The sequence below is a fragment of the Phyllobates terribilis genome, unplaced genomic scaffold (genome assembly GCF_046119375.1).
Source record: "Phyllobates terribilis strain yellow unplaced genomic scaffold, ASM4611937v1 Scaffold_5__5_contigs__length_657084704, whole genome shotgun sequence".
Lineage (NCBI taxonomy): Eukaryota > Metazoa > Chordata > Amphibia > Anura > Dendrobatidae > Phyllobates > Phyllobates terribilis.
The window spans coordinates 147811560-147838652 of NW_027362765.1; the positions used below are offsets into that span (position 1 = coordinate 147811560).

Below are 27093 nucleotides of genomic sequence, written 5' to 3' on the forward strand. Positions count from 1 at the left end.
ACTTGTGGTAGCATGAGACGGAGTCTACAACCCACAGAAGTTGCTCAGGTAGTGCAGCTCATCCAGGATGGCACATGAATGTGAGCTGTGGCAAGAAGGTTTGCTGTGTCTGTCAGCGTAGTGTCCAGAGGCTGGAGGCGCTACCAGGAGACAGGCCAGTACACCAGGAGACGTGGAGGGGGCCGTAGGAGGGCAACAACCCAGCAGCAGAACCGCTACCTCCGCCTTTGTGCAAGGAGGAACAGGAGGAGCACTGCCAGAGCCCTGCAAAATGACCTCCAGCCGGCCACAAATGTGCATGTGTCTGCACAAATGGTTAGAAATCGACTCCATGAGGGTGGTATGAGGGCCCGACGTCCACAGATAGGGGTTGTGCTCACAGCCCAACACTGTGCAGGACGCTTGGCATTTGCCACAGAGCTCCAGGATTGGCAAAGTCGCCACTGGCGTCCTGTGCTCTTCACAGATGAAAGCAGGTTCACACTGAGCACATGTGACAGACATGACAGAATCTGGAGACGCCGTGGAGAGCGATCTGCTGCCTGCAACATCCTTCAGCATGACCGGTTTGGCAGTGGATCAGTAATGGTGTGGGGTGGCATTTCTTTGGAGGGCTGCACAGCCCTCCATGTGCTCGCCAGAGGTAGCCTGACTGCCATTAGGTACCGAGATGAGATCCTCAGACCTCTTGTGAGAGACCATATGCTGGTGCGGTTGGCCCTGGGTTCCTCCTAATGCAGGACAATGCCAGACTTCATGTGGCTGGAGTGTGTCAGCAGTTCCTGCAAGATGAAGGCATTGAAGCTATGGACTGGCCCGCCTGTTCCCCAGACCTGAATCCGATTGAGCACATCTAGGACATCATGTCTTGCTCCATCCACCATCGTCACGTTGCACCAGAGACTGTCCAGGAGTTGGCGGATGCTTTAGTCCAGGTCTGGGAGGAGATCCCACAGGAGAGCATCCGCAACCTCCTCAGGAGCATGCCCAGGCGTAGTATGGAGGTCATACAGGCACGTGGAGGCCACACACAATACTGAGCCTCATTTTGACTTGTTTTAAGGACATTACATCAAAGTTGGATCAGCCTGTAGTGTGTTTTTCCACTTTAATTTTGGGGGTGACTCCAAATCCAGGCCTCCATTGGTTAATAAATTTGATTTCCATTGATGATTTTTGTGTGATTTTGTTGTCAGCACATTCAACTTTGTACAGAACAAAGTATTCAATGAGAATATTTCATTCATTCAGATCTAGGATGTGTTATTTGAGTGTTCCCTTTATTTTTTTGAGCAGTGTATTTATACACACTATATACACACAATATATACTGTATATATACACACACTATATATACACACACACATTTATACACACACTATATATACTCACACACACTATATGTATGTATGTATATATATATATATATATATATATATATATATATATACACATAGACATGCACTATATATACACACACTGTACATCTTATTAATAGGTAATAGAGGGGCGTGTCCACTGTAACCCTCGTGAATATGTAATGTGGCGGTGGGCGTGGTCACCGGTCCCGGTCGGCGGCGGTTCGGTGCGGTTATCGGTTCGGGGGTATCTGGAGGACAGATCCGGAGATAAGAGGCCGCGGCTGGGAATCGGTGTCAGCGGCTTGGGACGTGGGGAGGTCCCGGGGCGGCAATCATATCGCCAGGGCCGGTTCCCAGTACTGCAGAGGGAGCCGGCCTGGGGAAGAGGCTGAGGACACTGCCAGGACTGACGCGGAGGAGGCGGCTGCAGGTGAGACGGAGCCGGGCAGTGAGGTGGTGCTGGAGCCGTGCATGCCCCGGCAATGTGCTGCAGAGCCCGGTATACCGCCCCGGTGTGCAGTGTGCCCTGTGTAGCGGTGTACGGACGCGCATGCTGATCAGTAGGGGATACATCAGATAGTACAGCGGTAGAGCTGATCCTCCTGGGCTGTGTGTTATTGGTGGTGTGTATGGCGGCACATGCTGATCATTAGAGTGTACACCGCCACCATCATGTCCCTGATATGGGCACATTGCTCCCCTCCTGTATATACTGTACATACACTGTACACAGAACCTTTCTATAGGGGACATTCTGTGGGTTCTGTTTATTTTGGGGTAAAACCGTGGAGCCGGCTCTCAGGTGCCGGGTGTCCCTGCAGTGAGTAGGATTGTATATGGGGGTTATTGGTTGTGGCCTGGGGGTACACGGTGACTTTGGGCACTATACAGTCACCCATCTCTGTATACCCCTGATACATCGCAGCATATTGCCATGGCATGGTACTGTGACATGTGACTCGTAATAAATCCAATCGGCTCAGGCTTTTTGCGACTTGTCGTGGCACCTTGGGGTCCCCATACCTTATGTGCCACGATACCATGCATGGAAAGGCTTGCTCTGTTTTGTGACCCGTAGTGGTACTTACAGCGTTACTGATTTTGTTTGTGACATCATTTATTGAAGCAATATATTTTTTATTTTTTTAAACTGTAGTCAAAAATTCTACAACCGTATGAACACCTTGTAATTCAGATTGTGGGTGGATGTATGTAGGTACGGATGGCACAGTGGTGATGTGGCTCATCTGTATTTTTCTACGCATGTGCTATCAATTGACTGCTGCCTATTGTTTGGCAGTGTAAGTCGCTGCCGGCAGGTGCCCCCTCTGCGCCCCCTGGCTGCCGGCAGGTGCCCCCTCTGCGCCCCCTGGCTGCCGGCAGGTGCCCCCTCTGCGCCCCCTGGCTGCCGGCAGGTGCCCCCTCTGCGCCCCCTGGCTGCCGGCAGGTGCCCCCTCTGCGCCCCCTGGCTGCCGGCAGGTGCCCCCTCTGCGCGCCTGTCCCCGCAGAATTCAGGTAGTGCATTGTGATCTGCTCGCTCGTTCTCCTGTAGTCAGCACTTCTGTCTTGTGTGTGACTGTCAGGAGGATTCGCAGGAATGTCTAGGAATGGTCGGGTAGGACTGCGCAGTTGTGATGCACTGTAAGCTGTTTATGAAGGGGAAGAATCTGGGACCGTGTGTGACAAGGAACATGTGTTTGTGTGTGTATAACACCCTGTGTGACCCCACGCTGCTGCTGCTGACGCCACGAGGAGCTCGATAGCAGGTTCTCCAGGCCCCAGGCTGTACAGGTTCCTATAGCAGAGGACGTTCATGTGTAGAGGAGACGTAGCGGATCATGTACGTGTGGCTCTACATGCTGTGCACTATCCTTTACATACTGGATTATTTAGTAGGCTATTCTTTGCACTTTTAGCACTGCAGCGGGCAGACCCCCACCTATCAGACCCTGGCGGCATATCTAATTAATCACACGTTGCATATTTGGTGTGGATTTTTTGCCCTTTATTCATATTTTTATGCAAGTTTTTATTTATTTTTTGGTATTGCAAAAACACCCCACAAAATGCCACAAAGCATTTTGGGTTCCCATTATAAGGTTAGTTTCCGCAACAGAAATCGACCTGCTGCGGATTTAAAAAAATGCAAGAAAACCAAAATTTCCTTGCTGATTCTGCACCAAGAAGCAACGCAACATTGAGATGAGATTAAGTGAAAACTCCTCCACTTTGCTTGTGCTGTAGAATGCTGCAGAATGTAGGTGTGGAAAATCTCGTCTATAGGGATTCATGTCAATTCTTTCTGTGGATTTTAACAGTAAATTTCATCACTTTATATGCATAGGAGAAAATCCACAATGTAAATCCACATTTGTGGTGGATTTTTATGTCATGGGTGGATGTACATTAAGGGTAGGTTCAAAGAGGATGGAAGTAATGCAGGCTTTCCCTGTGGATGTGTGCGGGGAAAAGATCTAGGGTGGAATTCAGTATATGGCAAATAGACGAGGTTTTACCAAATACTGTAGAAAGGTTCATCATGGAAATAGTTACACCCAACGTGTCCGATTCTGATGATACTGACGACAGATTGGCAGATTTCTTTTTTTCCCGCCGACTTCAATAGGGGAAGACAAAATTTACAGTAAAATCCACAGATAACGTGTTTTGCTGCTGATTTATCTGCAGATCCACAGCCAATCTGTAGTTGTATATGATAAAAATAAAAACACAAAACAAAAAACCTATTAGATAAGTTCAGGAATTAAACATCTAAATTGAAATGGCAAATCATCAGCAATTTACAGTACAATACAAGTGAGTGGGGTATTCAAGATCCAATGTATCCGTAAAAAAAATCTGCATGGAAATGAGAATTGCTACAGAGTGCTTATTCATGTGCGGTTTTCACCCCTGATTCTGACGCGCCCCCTGGGCCTGTGCTGTGTAGGGGATACCCGGAGCCGGATCGCTGGGGGTTGTAGTCCTCCGTGGCTGTGACCCGGTCCGTGCCCAGGGCGGTCAAACCAGTGGCAGTCTGAGTGTGATAACAAATGTCCGACTACGCCACCCGTGGATTGTGGTCAGTGGGGACCGCCGCTGCGCTGCAGACCGCTGAGGCTGATGTTGTATGCGCAGCCAAGTATGGGATAACTCCCCACAGGAGAAGTATTGCCTCAGGGCAGCTAGTGTGGATGATGGGAGTGATGGTGTGAGCGTCCCAGTAGTAATGGTGCTGGTGCGGCGATGAAACACAGAGACGTGTGGTGCAGTTCAGGGTCTTTACTGATAGTATAACGCAGACCCTCCCGGGAGTACTGGTTAGCAGTAGGGGCCTGGTCAGTCTGTAAGCAAGTAGGATCTCCCCTGGCCAGGTGGAGTTGTAGGCCTCCCCGACTATCTGCACTCTTTCCTGGCTACCTTGCTCTATGCAGGTAGAAGTAGCCCACGTCCCTGAGTATACCGTGTGGTGCTCACCCATATGGCCGGTGACTTGGGGCCTTCCGTTAGCCTCCGCTTCACGATGGCGGTGCTGGTCCCTTGCTTGTGACCGTGCCTCCGGGCTTCTAAGGCCAGAGGACATGGAATCCCCTGCCGGTTGGATTCTGCTACAGGACCTGGATGTCCCCACAGCCTCGGACTCCGTGTCCGGGTTTAGTGTCTTCAGCCAAGGCGAGCCTTCTAGCTTCCAGCCTCTGGCACTCACTCCTGCTCCTACAGAGCTCCTGTTGTAACTCTCCCTGTGTCTGGAACTCGCTTAATCCCGCCCCAGACCCAGTTTATAAGGGCAGAATCCTCCCCTCCCAGGTCTGGGTGGGCCGTGTTGCATGCTTAGGGCTCCTGACCAGAGAAACCTCCCACTTGCTCTCAGACATAATATTTCTATTACTGTGGCAACCAGACCCCTGAGGTGCCACAATTCCACCATGTGCAATCTGTAACCTAATCCGCAGCAAATTTTGCACGGAAAATGTGTGTGGATTCGTTGCAAGTTGTTGGCCGATGCCAAAGTGGAAATTTTCCAACACTGGTGAACACAGACAAATACTTACCTTACCGATCTCCTGTCACCAGTTCCCTAGTCCCTGCCGCTCACAGTTTACTGGCGTCAGTTTTGACGTGACATGTCAACACTTCATCACACGATCTGGGGAAGCCGAGAACAGCAGCTCATCAGAGAAGTGGTGGAAAGAGATTAAGGTCAACATTGATGGCCTGTACTTAGTATAAACCATTGACTAGTGCAGGGGTCCCCAACCCATTGCTCGAGAGCCTCATGTGGCTTGCGGGCACTTGATATGTGGCTCGCGGCTGTCTGCCAGCTTGTAGTATTAGCACCAGATGTAGCAAACAGCTATAAAGAGTAGATCTCGAGATGGTGACTTTTGTGTGTAGTCCTGCACAGAAGAGAGCTGAATGGGGGTAAGATAGGAAACCCTGGAGCTTGGCATACTGCCTCGGTGAGATTTCAGTGGAAATCATTGGCTGTCATTACATCGGTAATAGAGGACTCTAGGTGTCACTACTGTGAGTGGGGCAGGAGCTGGATGTGGCTCGCGACCGTCTCTGAGCCGACTGTGGCTCTCAAGGTCAGGAAGGTTAGGGACCTCTGCACTAGAGCTACACGGGCACTTTGGCCGTGACATTTGTGTGACCAAGGTTCACTCTGTACCTCGGATACATCGCAGCACAGTACAAGCGAATGGCGTTGCATTGTGAAACCCCCTTCCCCCAAGTGTACTGCAACAAGCAAGTCACAAGAAGTCCAACCTTTTCGGATTTTTTTTCTTTCCGATCCCCATTTCCTTGTATTGAGTTTCAATGTAGTAGCGGCGCCAAGTGAACCTTGTTTGTGCAACAAGTATCGCGGCCAAAGTCGCCGTGTAGCCTTTTCAAACTAATCAGCGCAATGAAGAAGACTCAGCGCACTTGCACCTTGTACATTGAATAGCTGCAGTCCCGAAAGTCGAACCTTCAGGAATCAAACATTGGTGGCCTATCTGAAAGCTGGCCATACACATGAGATGACGGTCTGCCACACAAATGTTTAGCTAACCGCTATCTTTTTCGACGTCCCCCATACACTTGAATACTAAGAAAAGCCAAATTGAGAAAAACTCTGCTTAACTCCTAAGAATTAAAGATTGGCCACTGATCTTTCTCTCCCCTTTGACATCATTTGTGGATGGAGAGTTGGAAGGTCCCCATACAAATCAGATGGTTAGCTGGTACATCTGGGTTTGGCATACTTCTAATGTATGGTTGCCTTTAGGAGAAGGATCCTCAAAGTGAGACACCATGGGGTAAATGGTTCTGGGGGTGGGGGGGTACTTGCTCTATTAGGATGCTCTCCAGTTTGTAGTCATTTGACAGAGTAGGCATCTGATTAATGATCCATGTTTCATATGGATCTACACTGCAGGCTGCACCTACATGTCACAAGTATCTAGGTTTTCCATGCTGGAATATAAAAAAATCCAATTAAACAGAAATAAATTAATCATCAGCTCAGAAGGTCATTTTTATGTTTTTCACGTCTGTGAGTAATTTGACATTTATAGGTACAAAGTGCAGCTGGGCAGCGGATCTAAGGTCAATCCATGTATTTTAATGTAGGTTCCGATCAGTTTACGACTTTTCCTTTTAATGATATCTCTACCTGACTTCTCGGTGAATGAGGTATTGGTGCTTATAAAGCCCATACATTATGGTAATTACATTGCTTGAAATGAATTGGATACGATTTATAGCTCTATTCCTCCAGGGGCTTCTATAGGCAATATGTTACAGGGGTTGTCCACTATTTGGACAACCCCTTCTCAATCCCAATATTTCCCCTTTGTAAATTAATAACACCTAAACTCACCTCTGGTGCCGGTGCTGTTCCAACAATGTCAGCACTGGCTCTTCCAGAGATCGTGTGCTCTCACTTCCTCCGGATGTATGTGATTTGTCTGAAGGTGGGGAGATTGAAGCCAGGGTTGCTTGACCGCAGGGATTATATGACATTATGGGAGAGACGGCGCCGACACCCCGCTGGAACCCAGCGCCGACACCGGAGGGTGTATAGGTAGGTGGTGTTATTTTACAAGGGGGAAACATAAGGATTGAAAAGGGGTTGTTTGAGTAAAAGACAACCCCTTTAAAGCTGGGTTCACATATAAGGGTGTGTGCACCTGGATTATTAATTTTAAGTGATCAAAAACAAGATCTTTTCTAGTGGAAAACCGCTTCAAGAAATGATCCTTCTTTTGAGAGTTTTTCTATGTGTTTTTGGAGAGGTGTGGTGTTTTTATTTTTTTTGCAGCCTTTTGATTGAACAGTGCCTATTTTATAGTGTTTTCCATCAGGAGCCACTTCAAAGACGGCCTTTCTTCCCACCAAAAATTTAAGCTAAAGAAAAAACTTTCAGAAGACTGAACGTGTGAACATCAGCCAAGTTTTTCAATGTAGATGAATCCCAGCATTTCTGCACTAAATTTTGTCAAAAAAGAAAAAAAAGCTAATTCAAATCTGCAGAAAAAAAGACAGAGAAAATTGCAATAATCATAGCAGATTGCTATTGCGTGTCTTGGTGTTAACATGCATTTTTTTTGAGTGACCTAAGAGATTTTTAATTGGGCCGATTTCACACGTCCGTGAATGCACCATGTATGATTGAGCCCTAAGGCAAAAAACAAAAATGGTGACCCTTCCTTCTCATATATTACACTGTGAGTGTCGAGTTTATTTAGTGTGCACTGTGGTAGAGAAATAATCAATATGGAGACAGAATAGGTTTCGTCAGTCACCAGTGCTGTAGTAAGGAGTGCGGAGAACAGCCTGCTTCTCAGGATTTATGGCCATGTAAATCATTGGTCCTGTCTGGTTTTTCTGCTTTTTTTTTGCCTTGGGTTACTAATCACAAAGCGCATTATCTTGTCTATTTTTACTACTACTCTAAAGTGAGCGCTGCCTCTAATCTCTTATCAGTCAAAACAACTGCTGGCATAATTACTATATACAAATTGCAAGGAGCAAACTCCTGCACCCAACATACGCTTTCACTCCATTGCATTCTGTAGACTCGCCTCGGGATTTGTAGGGCGGATTGGGCTTTTATTACCATCTGCGATTTAGTAACAGTCTCCTTGCCTGAGAGATCTGAAATTGAGCGGACAGGTTTCACACAGTCAGTGGGTTATGGTTGACCTCATTCACATGAAGCAGCTGTAGCTGGCACCCATATGTACAGTAATAGATGGCGTCTACACATTCTTCTTGAGTAAATGCAGCAAGGGATGAAATATAGGAGGAAACAGAAGTTTATTTACCTAAAGTTTTATTCTTTTTAACTGTTTATTTTATCTTCTTAGTTTATATGGCGCTAGAATATTCCGCAGTGTTGTACAAACATTATCCACATCTATTTCTGTCGCCAAGGGTGGGCTCAAGAGACTGTCAGAACAGAATGACTGTTCAAACCAAGTCCAGGCGCTCGGTGTGTCACAGCGGGGTCAAACATTTATATACACCTTCCCACCTGCTTGGTTTCCATCTATCTCCCCCTTTTCCGTTTTTTTGAAACCAGATCTGTCCATCAAGGAGGAGGGGTGGTGATGGAGGGAAAACAAGCAGGTAGGAAGGTGTAGTTAAATGATCGGCCACACCAAGGGTGCACCAAACGGAGGGACTTGGTTTCAGCAGACATTCTGTACTGATAGTCTCTCTAATGAGACTCTGTCAACACAGATTGACTGTTCAAACCAAGTACAGGCTTTCTGTGCACCCTTGGAGTGGCCAAACAATTTAGTGCACCTTCTAGCCTACTTGCTTTCGCTCTCTAAAACTAGATCTGTCAATCAAAATGGATGGGGGGTGGGGGTGAGAGAGGCAAAACAAGCAGGTGGGAAGGTGCGCTGAACTGTTTGGCCACACCAAGGGTGCGCCGCGTGCCTGTAATTGATTTGAGCAGTTATTCTGTGCAGACATATTCCCTTTAATGGCAGCTGCAGACGAGCATATCAGAAATTGCTCGAGTTTGATCCATAAATCTTGTGTTTTTTTTTTTTTTTTCTAAATTTCATCGGATTTTTATCCATGTGCCATCCGTGTGTCTGTAACGTCCATGTGTGATCTGTTTTCTGTAAGTACATAAAAACATGTACATGATCAAATATAGTTTTCTAGGTCACCCCTGCCTTCTGCTTGTGATAGGTTCTCTCTGTCTCCAGTTACAAGCAGGAGGCAGGTTGGACAGGCTAACGTTGCATTTCAAATGATTCAGGGAAGAATCCACTCACACAACATACAAATACTATAGGCTGTCAGCCTGAGACAGGAATTTTATAAATGTAGGTAGTGATTGTGTGGACCCAGTATACCACCGCACTCCTGCTCTCTTACAAAGGGCAGTAGCAATCTTCAGCAACATTGTGTGCGTGGAGGGGAACAAGGAGGGTGAAGCTGGGTGCTGATTTGATAAGTGACTATAGGAATCAGACACCGACCTCCCACCAATGGAGGTGAGTATGTAATGGACTAGTAGATATGTAGCACCCTGAGGATTCGGCTGCTACAGGGGTATTGCACCTCAGCCAGAGGTGTGATATTCCACTCCCGGGTAAGGATGGAGTGTGGAACTGAGCTCAGTTAGCTGCATGCACTACACACATCCCATTTCCGGGGAACAGACCGATGGTACTCCCACTAGAGAAATGTGCAGGTACGACAGTGTCTGTTCCTGGCTGGAGTGGGAGGGGGGTGGAACATCCCAGTAGTGTAGGGGCAGATAGGGGGAGCAGCCTGGGTAAAGCTAGGAGCTCATTGGGTGCTGGTCACCTGAGCTCACACATAGAGGGAGTATTTAAGGTGGGCACCATCTTAGATCAGGGTCAGTCAGTCTGTGAGACGTCAGTCGGTTGTCAGTCAGCCAGTCAGACAGTCTGTCTGAGAGCCTGAGAAGCAGAGCAGAGGAGAAGGAAGAGAGACCCAGAGGCGCAGAGGGGACCCCAAGATCCCAGAATAAGGACAAAAGGGTGAAGGGTCGGCAAAAGGGTACCGGATCCCAAGCTGGCAGAGGCTACAGCACACCTTAGCCAGGAACCGGAGGTCGTGGGCAGGATCTGCCACGACCCTCACCAAATCCACTAGAAAGGCATACCAAGCATAGGGTCAGGGAGCCCAGAGGAGGCTTGACCACCAAGAGACCCGAGGGAGCCGGCCAAAAGTGGATCCCTGGTGGGAACGGCCAGAAGAAGGGAGAGTCAGAAAGGAGCTCAGGACCATACTCAAGAATTGCCCGGGAGTTGACCGAGTCCAGGACCTGGTGGACGCAGCACGGCTTGGGTGGTCACTGCTGTACACAGTGACCCGAGCAACACCAGTAAGTAAAGCCCTGGAACTGCATTTTATGCCTCTGAGTCTCCTTGCTGCACCTTCACAACCACCATCCTCCACGGCTGACCCCCTGAGGCTATACCCCTCCCGTTGGGGGTTATACTACCAAAGCTGCACACATACCAACAGCCTCAGCGGACCCTGCTGCAGCGGCGGCCTTTTGACCGCAAATCAACGGGTGGCGTAGTTGACACAAAGAACTAATAACATCTGTAGGACTGCCACACACTGAGCTTGACACCCCGGGCACGGACCGGGTCACAGCCACTCGGAGACTACAACCCCCATCTGATCCGGATCCGGGTACCCCCATCTGATCCGGATCCGGGTATCCCCAACAACACTGGCCCAGGGGGCGCGTCAGATATACTTGCGTTCACATGACACAGCTACTCCTACTAGGCGTTCAAGCTGTATGAATGTAAACGGAGCTGGGATGAAACCGATCACACAGCTAGCATATTTCTGGGGAGTTTGCATTATAGATGGCAAAAAAACTATTAATTTGAACACCAGAATAAATCTATATAGCCCAAATAACTGTCCTGAGCTGCGCTCACAATTCCACCGACTTCAGAGCTGACATTTTGCAGTATTCCTTGCAGACTGTCTGCACAGTTTTTTTTGTCGTGATGTGATATGCTGTGCATTTTGTAAAGGATCATCTCCACCTTTCTGCAGAAAGAGAGCTCTGTGATCCCTGTTATCTGAAGCACAGAGGCTGACTGAGAAAGGGACCAGAATATGAGAGCTGTTCTAGGACATGGCATAAGTATCATTGGTCAGAAAAAAGAAAATATATGTTGCCTTTTAAAGAGTGTTTGTCACTTGCCAAAAAAAGTTTTTTTTTTTTTTTTTTTCTTCTATTTTTATATCTTGGATATGCTGCTGTTCTCCTGAATCCAGCATTTATTTTTCTTTTGTTCCTGAGATAGGGCCTACTCTTCACAGTATCCGTCTCCCAGTCTTTTAACAAGTAGATGTGGTTCTGGGGGCGTATTCTTAGTGACCATGCCTAGTTGGCTAAGCAAGATAGATAGATAGATATACAGTACAGACCAAAAGTTTGGACACACCTTCTCATTTAAAGATTTTTCTGTATTTTCATAACTATGAAAATTGTACATTCACACTGAAGGCATCAAAACTATGAATTAACACATGTGGAATTATATACTTAACAAAAAAGTGTGAAACAACTGAAAACATGTCTTATATTCTAGGTTCTTCAAAGTAGTCACCTTTTGCTTTGATGACTGCTTAGCACACTCTTGGCATTCTCTTGATGAGCTTCAAGAGGTAGTCACCGGAAATGGTTTTCACTTCACAGGTGTGCCCTGTCAGATTTAATAAGTTGGATTTCTTGCCTTATAAATGGGGTTGGGACCATCAGTTGTGTTGTGCAGAAGCCAGGTGGATACACAGCTGATAGTCCTACTGAATAGACTGTTAGAATTTGTATTATTGCAAGTAAAAAGCAGCTAAGTAAAGAAAAACGAGTGGCCATCATTACTTTAAGAAATGAAGGTCTGTCAGTCCGAAAAATTGGGCAAACTTTGAAAGTGTTCCCAAGTGCAGTTGCAGAAACCATCAAGCGCTACAAAGAAACTGGCTCAAATGAGGACCGCCCCAGGAAAGGAAGACCAAGAGTCACCTCTGCTTCTGAGGATAAGTTTATCCGAGTCACCAGCCTCAGAAATCGCAGGTTAACAGCAGCTCAGATTAGAGACCAGGTCAATGCCACACAGAGTTCTAGCAGCAGACACATCTCTACAACAACTGCTAAGAGGAGACTTTGTGCAGCAGGCCTTCATGGTAAAATAGCTGCTAGGAAACCACTGCTAAGGACAGGCAACAAGCAGAAGAGACTTGTTTGGGCTAAAGAACACAAGGAATGGACATTAGACCAGTGGAAATCTGTGCTTTGGTCTGATGAGTCCAAATTTGAGATCTTTGGTTCCAACCACTGTGTCTTTGTGCGACGCAGAAAAGGTGAACGGATGGACTCTAGATGTCTGGTTCCCACCGTGAAGCATGGAGGAGGAGGTGTGATGGTGTGGGGGTGCTTTGCTGGTGACACTGTTGGGGATTTATTCAAAATTGAAGGCATACTGAACCAGCATGGCTACCTCAGCGTCTTGCAGCGGCATGCTATTCCATCCGGTTTGCGTTTAGTTGGACCATCATTAATTTTTCAACAGCACAATGACCCCAAACACACCTCCAGGCTGTGTAAGGGCTATTTGACCAAGAGGGAGAGTGATGGGGTGCTACGCCAGATGACCTGGCCTCCACAGTCACCAGACCTGAACCCAATCGAGATGGTTTGGGGTGAGCTGGACTGCAGAGTGAAGGCAAAAGGGCCAACAAGTGCTAAGCATCTCTGGGAACTCCTTCAAGATTGTTGGAAGACCATTTCCGGTGACTACCTCTTGAAGCTCATCAAGAGAATGCCAAGAGTGTGCAAAGCAGTCATCAAAGCAAAAGGTGGCTACTTTGAAGAACCTACAATATAAGACATATTTTCAGTTGTTTCACACTTTTTTGTTAAGTATATAATTCCACATGTGTTAATTCATAGTTTTGATGCCTTCAGTGTGAATGTACAATTTTCATAGTTATGAAAATACAGAAAAATCTTTAAATGAGAAGGTGTGTCCAAACTTTTGGTCTGTACTGTATATATATATATATATCTATCTCGTATGGCGTAACTATAGTCTAACGTTCTGCCGCTGTTCTATTCCGTATTGAAGAAATTAAACCATTATACTCACCAGGGGCGTACATAGACGTCATGGGGCGCCATAGCAGAGGTATAAACGCACTAATCATAATCCTCCATATAATATACTGCACAGTTCGTAGCATAAAGCGCCCTATAGACATCCATAGTAGCATAATGCACCCCCATATATATATATCTCGGGAATGGAGAAGCACAGGAACAAAATAAATTACTGGATTCAGGAGAGCAGCCGCATTTATACCAGGTAAAAATAAAAATAAATAAAAATCCTTCTTAGGTGTACTCATAATTTTTGTGCTCACTTTCAACCCGATTGTAGTGTTCTTCACTGTCTCATGATCACTTTGTCACAAATCTTGAGTACTGGAAACCTTTACATACAGTAATTATGTGTGATTGATGCACATTGATTTCTGCAAACCCCAAGGCTAGTTTGTGTCACATGAATTCACCCTTAGGCCTCATTCACATGTGCAATTGAATTTTTTTATATCTAGTACGTGAAAAAAAGGACATATTTTGCTCAGTGTGCTGGATCACATTATCATCACAATTTGGTCAGAGTATTAGTTTATACAATCAGTGATTTATTTATTTTGCATTTTTTCTTTTTTGTATGCCAAAAAGTTAAAGCTTTTCCTACATACCTGTTAAAAAAACAAACCAAAAAAAACCTATTGCACATGGATGATATTAATATGCTACATAGTTACATAGTTACATAGTTTATAAGGCCGAAAAAAGACAAGCGTCCATCCAGTTCAGCCTATTTCTTGTGCACTGCAGCTATTCCGCTATTCCTATACCATGCGGTATAGGCCAATTTACATCACTGAGGAAAAATTCACTTCCCGACACCAATCTGGCAGTCAGATTAAATCCCTGGATTAATTAACTAAGCATAAGATGTAATTTTATTGTTCTCAAGAAAGGCGTCCAGTCCTCTCTTGAACTCATTAAGTGAGTTGCACATCACCACTTCCTCTCCCAGAGAGTTCCAGAGTCTCACGGCTCTGACCGTAAAGAATCCCCTTCTATGCTGGTGCAGGAACCTCCTTTCCTCCAGACGCATAGTGTGCCCCCTCGTCTTTGTCACCATCCTTGGTATAAACAGGTCATGGGAGAAATCTCTGTACTGCCCCCTGATGTATTTATACATGTTTATGAGGTCTCCCCTAAGCCTTCTCTTTTCCAACGTAAATAGGCCTAATTTTGACAACCTCTCTGGGTATTCTAGTCCCTCCATTCCCTTTATTACCTTAGTCGCCCTCCTTTGTACCCTCTCTAGCTCCAATATGTCTTTCCTGAGCACCGGAGCCCAGGACTGTGTGCAATATTCTAAGTGCGGCCTTACCAGCGCTTTATACAGAGGAAGAACAATGTTCTCATCATATGCCCCTATTCCTCTTCTGATGCATGCCATGACTCTATTTGCCTTCGCAGCTGCTGCCTGACACTGGGCACTCCAATTTAATTTGCTATTAACCAAGACGCCCAGGTCCTTCTCCATGTCAGATTTCCCCAACGGTTTCCCATTTAATATGTATGGGTGACTGCTGTTTTTCTTTCCCATGTGCATGACCTTACATTTATCGGCATTGAACCCCATTTGCCATTTTTTGGCCCAACTCCCCAATTTATCTAAATCCTCCTGTAGCTGTGCCCTATCCTCATCTGTATTAACTACTTTACAAAGTTTAGTATCATCTGCAAATATTGCTATTTTACTATGCAACCCTTCCACTAGATCATTAATAAATATATTAAATAATATAGGGCCCAAGACAGACCCTTGAGGCACCCCGCTAGTAACCCTGACACCCCCTGAGCTTACTCCATTGATATCCACCCTCTGCTTTCTATCACTCAGCCAGCTATTTACCCACTTGCACACATTATCCCCCAGACCAAGCATTCTCATTTTATATACCAACCTTTTGTGTGGCACGGTATCAAACGCTTTGGAGAAGTCAAGGTATACAACATCCACTGACTCTCCCCGGTCCAGCTGTGAGCTCACCTCCTCGCAGAAGGCCATCAGGTTTGTTTGGCAGGAGCGATCCCTCATGAATCCATGTTGATATGGAGTTAGACAGTTATTATCATTAAGATATTCTACAATAGCATCTCTAAGAAATCCTTCAAACAATTTACCCACAACAGACGTTAAGCTGACTGGTCTATAGTTCCCAGGGTCACTTTTAGACCCCTTTTTGAATATTTGTACCACATTTGCTTGGCGCCAGTCTAGTGGGACAGTCCCTGTCCATAAAGAGTGCTTGAATATAAGATACAGCGGTCTGTCTATCACATTACTTAATTCTTTTAGTACCCGGGGGTGTATGTCATCTGGGCCTGGTGACTTGTCTATTTTGATATTATTTAGGCGTTTCTGAACTTCCTCCTGGGTTAGGTGGGTGATATTTAGCAGAGGGTTTACTTTATCACTCTGCATTTCCTCCGATAAATTGTTTTCTTTTGTGAAAACAGTGGAGAAGAAGCTATTGAGTAGGTTTGCTTTAGCCTCATCGCCCTCTATGATTTTACCCAGGTTATTTTTCAATGGGCCAACGCCATCAGTTTTAATCCTTTTACTGTTTATATAGTTAAAGAACAGTTTGGGATTCGTTTTACTTTCCTTGGCAATTAGTCTCTCTGTCTCCTCTTTTGCTATTCTTATTTGTTTCTTACAGATTTTGTTTTTTTCCCTATAAGATATTAGCGCTTCCTCGCTGCCTTCTTGTTTAAGTTTACCGAAAGCCCTTTTTTTGTTTTTCATTGCCCTCTTGACTTCCTTATTTAGCCACATTGGCTTCCTCCTATTCCTAGCCCTTTTATTCCCATAAGGTATGTACCTTCTACAGTGACTATGTAGGACTGTTTTGAAAATTTCCCATTTTCTATCCGTGCTCCTATTACTAAAGATACTATCCCAGTCTATAAGGTGAAGGGCATCTCTTAGCTGATCAAACTTTGCCCTCCTGAAGTTCAGTGTTTTTTTGACTCCCTTGCTGGGCACCCTACTGAAGCACATGTGGAATTGTATAATGTTGTGGTCACTATTTCCCAGGTGCCCCCCGACCTGCACCTCAGTTATTCTGTCTGGCCTGTTAGTTAATATTAAGTCTAAAAGGGCCGTCCCTCTAGTTGGTTCCTGCACAAGTTGTGACAAATAATTGTCTTTGATATTTGACAGAAACCTATTTCCTTTCTGAGATCTACAGCTTTCGGTTTCCCAGTCTATATCGGGGTAGTTGAAGTCCCCCATAATAATCACCTCGTTATTTTTTGCTACTTCGTCTATTTGTCTCATTAATAGACTTTCCGTGGCTTCTGCTATATTTGGTGGTTTATAACAGACTCCTATGATAATTTTATTATTGTTTTTTTCCCCATGTATCTCCACCCATAAGGACTCGACCTCCTCATTTCCCTCCCATACATCCTCCCGTATTGTAGGCTTTAGACACGTCTTTACATATAGACAGACTCCACCCCCTTTCCGACTTCTTCGATCCCTTTTAAACAGACTGTAACCCTGTAAGTTAACTGCCCAGTCATAGCTTTCATCTAACCATGTCTCGGTTATTCCCACTATGTCATAGTTACCTGTAGATATTTCTGCTTCCAGTTCATCCATCTTGTTTGTCAGGCTCCTGGCATTTGCTAGCACGCAGTTTACACGATTTTGTTTTGTTCCAATTTTCTCCCTGTGGATTGTATTAGAAATTTTCTTACCTCCCCTCCAAGTATCCTGTCTTGGACCTTCTTTGTCGCACTTCATATCTTTCATTAGTATGTTCTCTGGTTACATGTTCGTGTCCGGCGTTTTTCTTCCCATCCCCTCTTCTTCTAGTTTAACGCCCTCCTGATGAGTGTTGCGAGTCTCCTGGCAAATGTGTGTTTCCCGGGTTTGTTGAGGTGTAGTCCGTCTCTGGCAAGGAGTCCGTCATAGAGGTAATTCACACCGTGGTCCAGGAATCCAAATCCTTGTTGTCTGCACCATCGTCTCAGCCAGTTGTTCACATCAAGGATCCTGTTCCATCTCCTGACGCCATGCCCGTCTACTGGAAGGATAGAAGAAAAAACTACCTGCGCATCCAGTTCTTTTACTTTCTTCCCCAATGCTTCAAAGTCCTTGCAGATTGTCGGTAGGTCCTTCTTTGCCGTGTCATTGGTGCCAACATGTATCAGAAGAAATGGGTGGACATCCTTGGAACTGATGAGCTTCTGTATCCTATCGGTAACATCCTTGATCTTCGCCCCTGGGAGGCAGCATACTTCTCTTGCGGTTATGTCCGGTCTGCAGATAGCTGCTTCTGTTCCTCTCAGTAGTGAGTCTCCCACCACCACCACTCTTCTTCCCTTCTTGGCTGTCCTTTTTCTTGTCGCTTCTGGGTGTTTCTGGGTGCTCTTTTCTTTTTTGCTTGCTGGTAGTTCCTCATCATTATGTGTGCCATCTTCGTCCTCCACAAGTCCTTGGAATCTGTTTCTCAGTTGTGTGGTTGGTGGTGTCTCCATGGTCTTCTTGCTTCTTTTGGTCACTTGCCTCCACTTGTCTGCCTCTGGAGGTTCTCTGATGCTTCCTTGACTTTCCGTGACCAGTAGTGACACTTCTGTTCTGTCCAGGAAGTCTTCATTTTCCTTGATGAGTTTTAATGTCGCAATTCTTTCTTCCAGTCCCCGCACCTTTTCTTCTAAAAGAGCCAGTAGTCTACACTTCTGGCAGGTGAAGTTGGTTTCAGCTTCTGGTCGATCTGTGAACATGTAGCACATGTTGCAGCTCACCATGTAGGTTGTCACATCTGCCATGCTGCTCCTTGTCCCTGCTGACTTGATGTCTGTCTTCTTTCTTGTGATTCGCTGTTGATGAATTTCATGGACCCATAGACTATTTGAGTGTTTTTGACCCATTACTGTTATACAAAAAGGACATGTCTGTGTTGTTGTTTTTTTTGACAGTCTGCAAAAAAACTTGGACATGTGAACAGCACCTTAGATTAATGACTGTGTTCTAGCCGTGTAAAATTGGCATCTGAATATTTAGAAGATCTGTTCTTCTTTCCCTTTGCTTAAATTACCAAAAAAAAAGGGCATGAACCCACCTCCGGTATGAGGGGGGTAACGGGGAATATTTCCCTTTTCCTCTGATCTAGTTTAGTTTTAGGAGTGGAGAACCTTTTATTGGTGGTTTTAGGCCACAGCCCCACTATCAGTATTCGGTCAGTATTTGGTCAGTATTTTTTCTCAGGAGTCGGAGCCAAAACCAGGAGTGGGTGATAAATGCAGAATTGGTGACTGGTTTCTATTATACCTTTTCTCTGATTGTTCCTCGCCATGGCTTAAGAATGATAACTTGATATTTTGTACTGCACCAAGTTCCAGTATTGAAGAGTAAGGAGAGGTAAAAGTACAGGCCGATCAGCTGAGCACACTCTTTTATGCATAATAGTATTTTTTTTTTTTTGTAGCTTCTTTCCATAATTAGCATCTGTCACCCTCTATAATCAGACGTTGACGACAGACCGCTCTGGTATAATTGGTGGCTGTGGAAGAAGGCTAATGATAATGTAGCGTCTGAGGTTTTCCAGTAGGTATACAGCGGGGGGACCTGGTGCTTTATCTGCTGGTGGCGTCTGAGCTTTCTTCTTGTTTAATAGGAGACCGGTAAAGATTATTTAATTTTAGGTTTTTCAGCTCGTTTAACCTTTGGCTGAAACTTTAAAGCCTCTATAACAGATACGTGTGCGTGAATGCTAATCTGTTAGTGCCCTAGCATTTGTCTTAATGGTGTGCAGAGAATATCTCCTCTAATATTAAGATATATCTCGTTGCCTGTAGTGTCTGTATATTATTCTGAAAGATATGCCGGCCCCCATTGATTTTATGGATTATGTCTCCAGACAGGAGTGTGACTTTGATTGCAGTCATTCAGAAAATCCAACCCTAATCATTGGAAATTATTGATGAGCTGGGATTTGTACAAAATAGTTTATTAAAAGGGAGTCAGCAGTTTTGACTCTTCCTGAAAACTGCTCAAAATAGGCTTCTTTCAGATGTCCGATGGACGAGGCTGTGGCTGCCTCCACCACTAGGCCGGTTATTGGGGAACTCAGTGAGCATATGGTATATACACCTCCAATTCCAACGCATAGATAGATAGATATTTGCCCATACGGTCACTGCCAACTTCACAATAACCATAGAAACTACTTGCTGCCACCACCAATCGTTTATACAGGCCGACTGGACACCTGTTACAGGTAGTGTATGGCATCAGGGTTGCGGATTACAGAGCAAGAAGAGCAGAGCTATTAAATTTTGTTTTATCCAGAAAGATAGGTAGTGTTTATAAACGTATACAAAATGGGAACTAAACAATACGATATATACAATTACATAAAATAAAAAGGAATAACAAAAGAAACTTACTAAACACTGGTGACATAAATGGCTCAGAGCTTAGCGGAGGGAAGCACTTAGATTGAGAAAAATGGACAGAACCTCCACAGCGGACTATGTCTTCCGAGTGCTGACAATTGATCCAAGCCCAATTTCTGCTTTTTGTTAGCTCCTAAGTTACGCCCACACACCTCCCCTTGATGGCCTCATGTGGTCTGTTTGTGGGACGTTCTCAGCCCTTCAGAATTTCATAAGATATATCTTTGCTTCTGAAGGTCCCAGTCATTGGACATTGCCGCCATATTAATCATGATTTTACCATTACATAGATGATGCTATGCCTGTCATAGTTGGTCTCTATCAGGTTGTTATTCAATTGGAGAGATTCTAGTGGCCCTGCAGGGATATCAGTGAATGCGTCACGTCCATCCCTTTGCTACGACTCTGAAAATCTATATCCCATACATATCGGATCGATACAAACCCCAATATTTCGATCTGGACCCCAGAGCCGGGATGTCTAGAACACGTTCAGAAAAAATCCTTTCGACCTAGGGTGTCCTTCCTGGGATCAAAGGAAACGTCTTCACTTCTCTGCCTATGCGTAAATGCATGTCCTTTTTGCTATCTGGACTTCAGAGAAGATCTTTCCTGTTTAATTACCTGGACCCTGCAGGGAGTCCTGGCTTCAAAGTGAGCTTGGGATGTTAGCTCTACCTATGTCTTAATTAATATTGCTCACTTCCTAGTTATATGTAATTTTCCCTCTTCACCGTATGTCCAAAGTGATGGGGCGGGATGCCCCCTCCCTGGAGATGTCTTATGGATTTTAATTTTTCTATATGACATCTGTATTTACTATGAGTGTGTCATCTGGTTTTCTCATATGAAAAAAAAAATCAAAACATGCAAAATCCTAAAAATGTTCTCCTACACAGGAGCCATTTTGTTCAGCAACTTGGATCAAATACAGACTTGTCATTTTGTGGAATTTAGACAGCAATTGGTCCTCGAAAAAGAAAAAAGACCCTGAAATGTGAAAAGCCCCTGAATTTAATAAGAATGTTTGTTTTCTTCTATGTAGAATTTGTAAAAACAGAGGACAGAATGAAGCCTTTTATAGAGGACGGGAAGGGGGGTGTAAACATACCTGGTGTGATCGTGCAGTTTGCTTGATAGTGTCACAGTTGCTTTGTATGTGCCAGGGAGATGGACCAGGACTGTCTGCACTTCAAGTTCTCCCCTCTGCTATGAGTGAAGGCTCTAGGGGTTTCCTAATGTAATATTATGGTTCTTAAATGCCCTTTTTTTTTTTTTTTGGAGGGTGGGGGATTTTGGACATCTTTATTACAAGGTTATTCTCTGCTTGTTCCTCACCTGGTTTTGGCTCCGACTCCTGAGAAAAAATAGTAACCAAATACTGATAGTGGGGCCGTGGCCTAATAATAGAACTATAAGGGTTAGTGCCCACGATGCAGATTTGATGCAGTGCATTTTTGCCTTTCTCTGGCAGAAAAAAAAAACGCATGCAGATTTACAGTACAGACCAAAAGTTTGGACACACCTTCTCATTTAAAGATTTTTCTGTATTTTCATGACTATGAAAATTGTACATTCACACTGAAGGCATCAAAACTATGAATTAACACATGTGGAATTATATACTTAACAAAAAAGTGTGAAACAACTGAAAATATGTCTTATATTCTAGGTTCTTCAAAGTAGCCACCTTTGGCTTTGATGACTGCTTTGCACACTCTTGGCATTCTCTTGATGAGCTTCAAGAGGTAGTCACCGGAAATGGTTTTCACTTCACAGGTGTGCCCTGTCAGGTTTAATAAGTGACATTTCTTGCCTTATAAATGGGGTTTCTTGCCTTATAAATGAGATTTTTAAAATCTCATTTACTATATTATGCTGCAAATCTGTGCATAAAATCCGTACCACAACAGTACGTGTACATTTAATGTCAGGATGGGCGTGTACATTTCTATCAGTTTCTTGTATTATACTATTGTAGGTGTGATATTAGTCTCCATGTTTCATTGTTGTATTATATTGATGCCGATATAGCTGTGTTTGCCCCTGTGCCCTTTTGTACTGTCAGTGCCCTTTTTTGTTGTGACCTAGGCTGAGCCCAGGGTTGGTGCGTTCCCTTTTTCCGGAATCTTTTGTCTTCTTCCATTTTTCCACCGCACCTTTATGTTTGATTGCTGGCAGAATGAAATAAACTCCTTGTGACTTCCCTGTGTGCTGAACTAATTAATGAACAGATTTAATTTAGATATGAAAAATTAAGGAGTGGTTGGGTGTTGCTTCATGAGCTCCCCAAGTGATTTACATCTTCCATACTAAGGACTTTTTACTGCATTTGTTCTTCATCTAAATTAGTGCTTTTTTTATTGAATTATTTACCTTCCTTTAAAGAAATATTGCCTTTTTTACATTAATTTTGTGTCTGTGCTTAAAAGGTGTATGATGTATATATTTAGATAATGGACTTTTATAGTGTATGAATGATTCTTGTCTTTACTGATCCTTTCGCTGAGATCAATACCGATCATAAAAATGGAGGTGGTCCAGCTTGTGCTTTGCTGATACAGTCACGGTATAGGAGTAAAAGACCTAGTTGAACGCTGTTCCCCACTATTTCTGTAGCTAGCCATTAATTTCCTTATAAAAAGTATTACATAGAAAGCACACAAGTTTTGTTAGCAACCATGGCCAGTAAAGGGAGTTTCTGAATTATGGTATCCATATGTCCATGGAAAGGAGCTGCCTTCTTCAGACTTCACCTTTAGGCCACCATATACATTAGACAAGTCAGCCAAACGCACTGACCAAGGATCCAGCATTTTCAACAGCCAATCCTTTTGTTTCTGGGATATAAGCCTCTGCCGGAGGAGTATGGAAATCTCTCTCCTAGAGAACACAGGGGTCTTCGGCTGAGTTAAAGTGAAACTCTCAGCAGGTTTTTGCTATTTAATTCCAATTAAGATCAGCATTATGTAAGGGCAGAGACCCTGATTGCAGGAATGTGTCACTTATTAGGCTGTGTTGCAGTTTCAATACAATCAGGGTTTTATCAGCAGGAGATTATCACTACATGTCCTGTGCAAACCAGTCAGGGTAATCTGTGTAACCCCACCCCCACCACTGATTGACAGCTTCCTGTGTATACGGTGCATTGTTAGCAAGCTGTCAATCAGTGATGTGGGCGAGGTTATACAGCTCAGCAACCTGACCTCTGCTACATCAACAGAGAAACTGCACCAAGCAGTCCAGTAAGTGATACATCCCTGGAATTGGGCTCTGTGCCCCTATATCATGCTGCTATCAGATAACATAGCAGTAACCTTTTTAGTGTTCCTGTGTATGGGGAAGATAGCTCTTGGCCACACAGCCTTTAGAGTTGTTTTGTGTGCCTCAGAAGCATGGATTATTAAAGGGGTTGTCTGGTTAATATAAGTTATAACCCATGTGCAGGATAGGTGAGAGCTTGTTGATTGGTGGAGATGTGACTGCTGGGACCTGCACCAATCGAGCGAACTAAGGATCACGCGGCATTGCGCCTATACAACCTGTGCACAATTCATCCACGCTCAGTTTTTTTTTTCTGGCAGCCCCACTAGAGGTGAATGGCGCTGCATTAGGGCGTCCTACCTGTCGCTCCATCTTGTAACTGAGATAAATGTTCCCAATCTTGGATCGGTGGGTCCTAGCTCTGGGATACAACAATCAGTAAATTACCACCGATGCACTTCCATTTTTTTTACCCAGCCACAATTACGAACATCTTTTAAATCCACATTAAAAGCAGAAAAAAAGTCTCAGGAGATCAGAGATAAGCCTTGTTCTCCTCCTCACTGTTGTGTATGTGGCTGTAAGACAACTGGCTGCAGCAGAATCCCCCCCCCCCCCATCCATGCAATGTGTGGCATAGGAAAAAAGATTGCTAAGGCCTATCCAATAGCTCCAAGATTGTTGCTGCTATTGGTCACGAGCTAAAGATGGGACCAATCAGCAGGAGATTAACCCCTATGCTGTCTGTAGGATTAAACATCACTGATTATTTGAGGATCATGCTACAGTCTAACAAACAGTGCAGTGGGGGCAAGTATATTTCTGGTTTCATTTAAACATTCCTTTCTAGGTTCAGCACTCCATTAAAGGGATCCTGACTCGTGAAAAAATGCTATTAACCTGCTGATTTGGGGCTAATCTGCAAGTTAATAGTGTTCTGAACCTGCCCGGCGCCTGCACTTCGAGCCGGGAGTAAATTAACTATATTCCTCCTGGCAGTGATCGGGCACTGGAATAGCGCCGGCACGGTTTTGGCTACCACTCTGTGTATAGAGAGCGACAGCTTTAGCCGCACCCCTGAGACTGATAGCCGGCCCTAATGAGCCGGCTATCGGTCAGAGCCTGATCACAGTTTGAAGGAATAAGATTCATTTCCTGCCGGCAGCAAGGCTCGAAGTGCAGGTGCCCGGCATATTCAGAATGCTATTAACCTACAGATTAACCCTATAATAGCGTTTTTTTCACATGACAGGTTTCCTTTTAAAGAGGTTGTCTGGTTTTGATGTACAAGTCTGTAGTTGCTCTGACTGCAGTGCTGATTCTCTAGTGCCGGCGCTTGACTGCAAGTATGTGATTTGCATACATGTGGTCACGTGCCAACTAGATGGGCGTGTTCACGCTGAATGCAAGTATAGTCGGAATGTGGCCTGGTGTATGCAAATTGCATGCTTGTGATCACATGACCGTCCGCTCCTAGTGCTGGCATCGACGAATCCTCACAGCGTGAGGATTCATAGTGACTGCAGACTTCCTAGCTTAAGACTGGACAACCCCTTTAAGCTGTGTATAAAGGCTAATGTAGACCATTTCCTGATGGCCATCGGTGCCTTTTCATGAGCCGAATGACCCAACAGATGCTAAATGAAGACAGATGTCTGTGGAAAACGTCCTAATTTGTTGGATGCAGTTATTGACATAATTGAAAAGTTGTTGAAGAATAATGCCACAATGACCGGCGCCAACTGTTGATTTTAGACATTTTTTGCTTCTGCCCTCTCGTTGTGATGTACGATATTACTGGACAAAAGAAATTTATTTATTTTTTGGCTGAATGTAATGGAAAGATCACGGTAGGATCTGGAAGTGTGATACCTGCAAGTGTTATTAAATGTAAACTTTTATATTATTTTCCAGGTTCAGACTTCAGAATACATTTTTTTTTACTTTCTTTCAGTGTTCATCTTTGTTTTGAGCCTCCAGCTGTTTTTTCTATAATGGAGTTGAACACAATCTCCAGCCTTAACTTGCAGCACAGTCCAGTACTATGTCTGCATAAAGATTAGCCGATTATTTTAGAACCCAATGCGGAATTTGGCCTCCTTTCATCTGTATTGGAACTTTTTTTTGCAACATCACCATATTTTTGTGGAGTTGCTTTCCTTAGTGTTATTTGCTTGTTTTTTTGCCTTATAATTTGATTCAAGCACATTAAGAAGGTCCCTAACCTTTCCTATCTCTTCTTTAAAATGAAGCTGAGAGCTGATTCAGGCTTCCTGAACCTCGGGCAGCATGAATTGGAGAGCGGTTTCTGCATTTTTAAACAAATGTTTCTAAAGCGGCATTTACACTGCAAGATAATCATGACTGAGCTTCGTTAAAAATGCAAATTTCACGATTGTCTCGCTGTGTAAACAGTCGGCCAGTCACCCGATGAACGAGCAAAACGCTTGTTCGTCTGGTGAAGTGATCGCTTGTGCATCGCAAAAGATGATCATTCTTGGTGGTGCATTATCTTGTGTAAACAGGACTCTCACTGCCGAGCACTATGGCAGCCTATGCTCACTGAGGGATCTTGGATCGCTCAGTGCACATCATTTACTTTGGTCTGCTTGCATAAACAGGCATATAAACGGCCGTCGATCTGTAAAAGTTTACTGAACTGCGTTGTATCATGCTGTCGATTGGTCAGTCTAAGGGACCTCAACTCTGAAATGCTGCAGCATTGAAAGCACAGCCAGGGTCGAGGTGACTAGTCCAAGAGGCATGTCCTCACCGGCTTCTCCCTGCCCTCGCAGCTAGACTGACATGTCTCTCCCTACACACTCATAGTGAGACACAGCTAGAATGTTGTGTCGCAATTAGAAAGCGAAGCAGGAACATCTACACCAACTTTCATCATCACTTACAGCAAAGTTTTGAGGGGTTTAAAAAATGCCTCCAGTGTGGCCATATCCATAGCACCATGATCTATTAAGTAGCATACCACTGAATATGTAAATGGTCTCTTCGGAGAGAAAGAGGACTTGAACTCTAGCGCCACCTATTGGATGTAGCAATCCTAAAAGTCAATATTAACCCTTTAACGAGCCTTGCCACATTACGTAGGATAAAAGCCAACCAGAAACTCCATTTGCAGACACATGTTTTGAGTGTTTACCCCTCTTCAGTGCAAAGCAGGAGAGATCTGATTTGGCTGAGAGGCCTCTGACTGGGGGTGTAAAGGGGAATGTTTCTCCTTGTCATGCCAGTGTAAGGAGACTTATAGGCCATGCAATGCTCCTCTGTGAATTTAAATATCCCACTGAATAGTATTGTTCATGGTTTTGCAGCATACATGACCTTCAGCGTGTATTCAGTAGCCCCAATTTACAAAAGAGCAGGGTGTCTAAAGTAGAAGAGACTTGGGGGAATGGATTTTTATGGCGCTGGCTCTACTTTGTGCTCACCTGAAATTCACCGTGCAGAATTTACATAAGGCAGGGAGGGGGAAGAGACCACCCAAGGTTTGCAGTTTCCTAACAGTCTGTTGCAGGTCCATCTGCTACTTTTTTTTTTCCCCTCTCCGGTATCTAGAATGCGATCTGCCGCAGTATTCGTGATTAATGCTAGACAGCGCTCAGAGTTACTCGCCATTCTCCCTCCTGCACTCATTACTTGCATTACATCACTGGGTTATTCAGCTCGCTGCTGCATATGTATTTCTGCAAAATCAGACAAGGTGCTGCTAGAGATGGTCTCCGTAAAGCAATCAGGCTGCACTTTTGTTAATTATCCCGCATTATGGGTTTATGGCTGATTGGTGTATTCTGTGTTTCTCATTTAATGATAATGGTTCATTTCGTAGAACGTGCTCCTCTGGAGAAAAATGAGTGTATTCAGATGTGTACTAGTCTCATGTGG

The 27093-nt window shown here is 44.6% G+C and overlaps 1 protein-coding gene across 5 annotated transcripts in view; it reads left to right on the forward strand.

Moving 5' to 3' along the window:
* The first annotated feature begins 1523 nt into the window (after positions 1–1523).
* The window catches only part of TANC2 (tetratricopeptide repeat, ankyrin repeat and coiled-coil containing 2), a 483567-nt gene continuing 457997 nt past the window's right edge, over positions 1524–27093 (forward strand). For all 5 annotated transcript variants that reach the window (XM_073683149.1, XM_073683148.1, XM_073683153.1 and 2 more), the window contains exon 1: positions 1524–1791. The gene's annotated coding sequence lies outside the window, so the exon portion shown is untranslated. The remainder of the gene's footprint in view (positions 1792–27093) is intronic.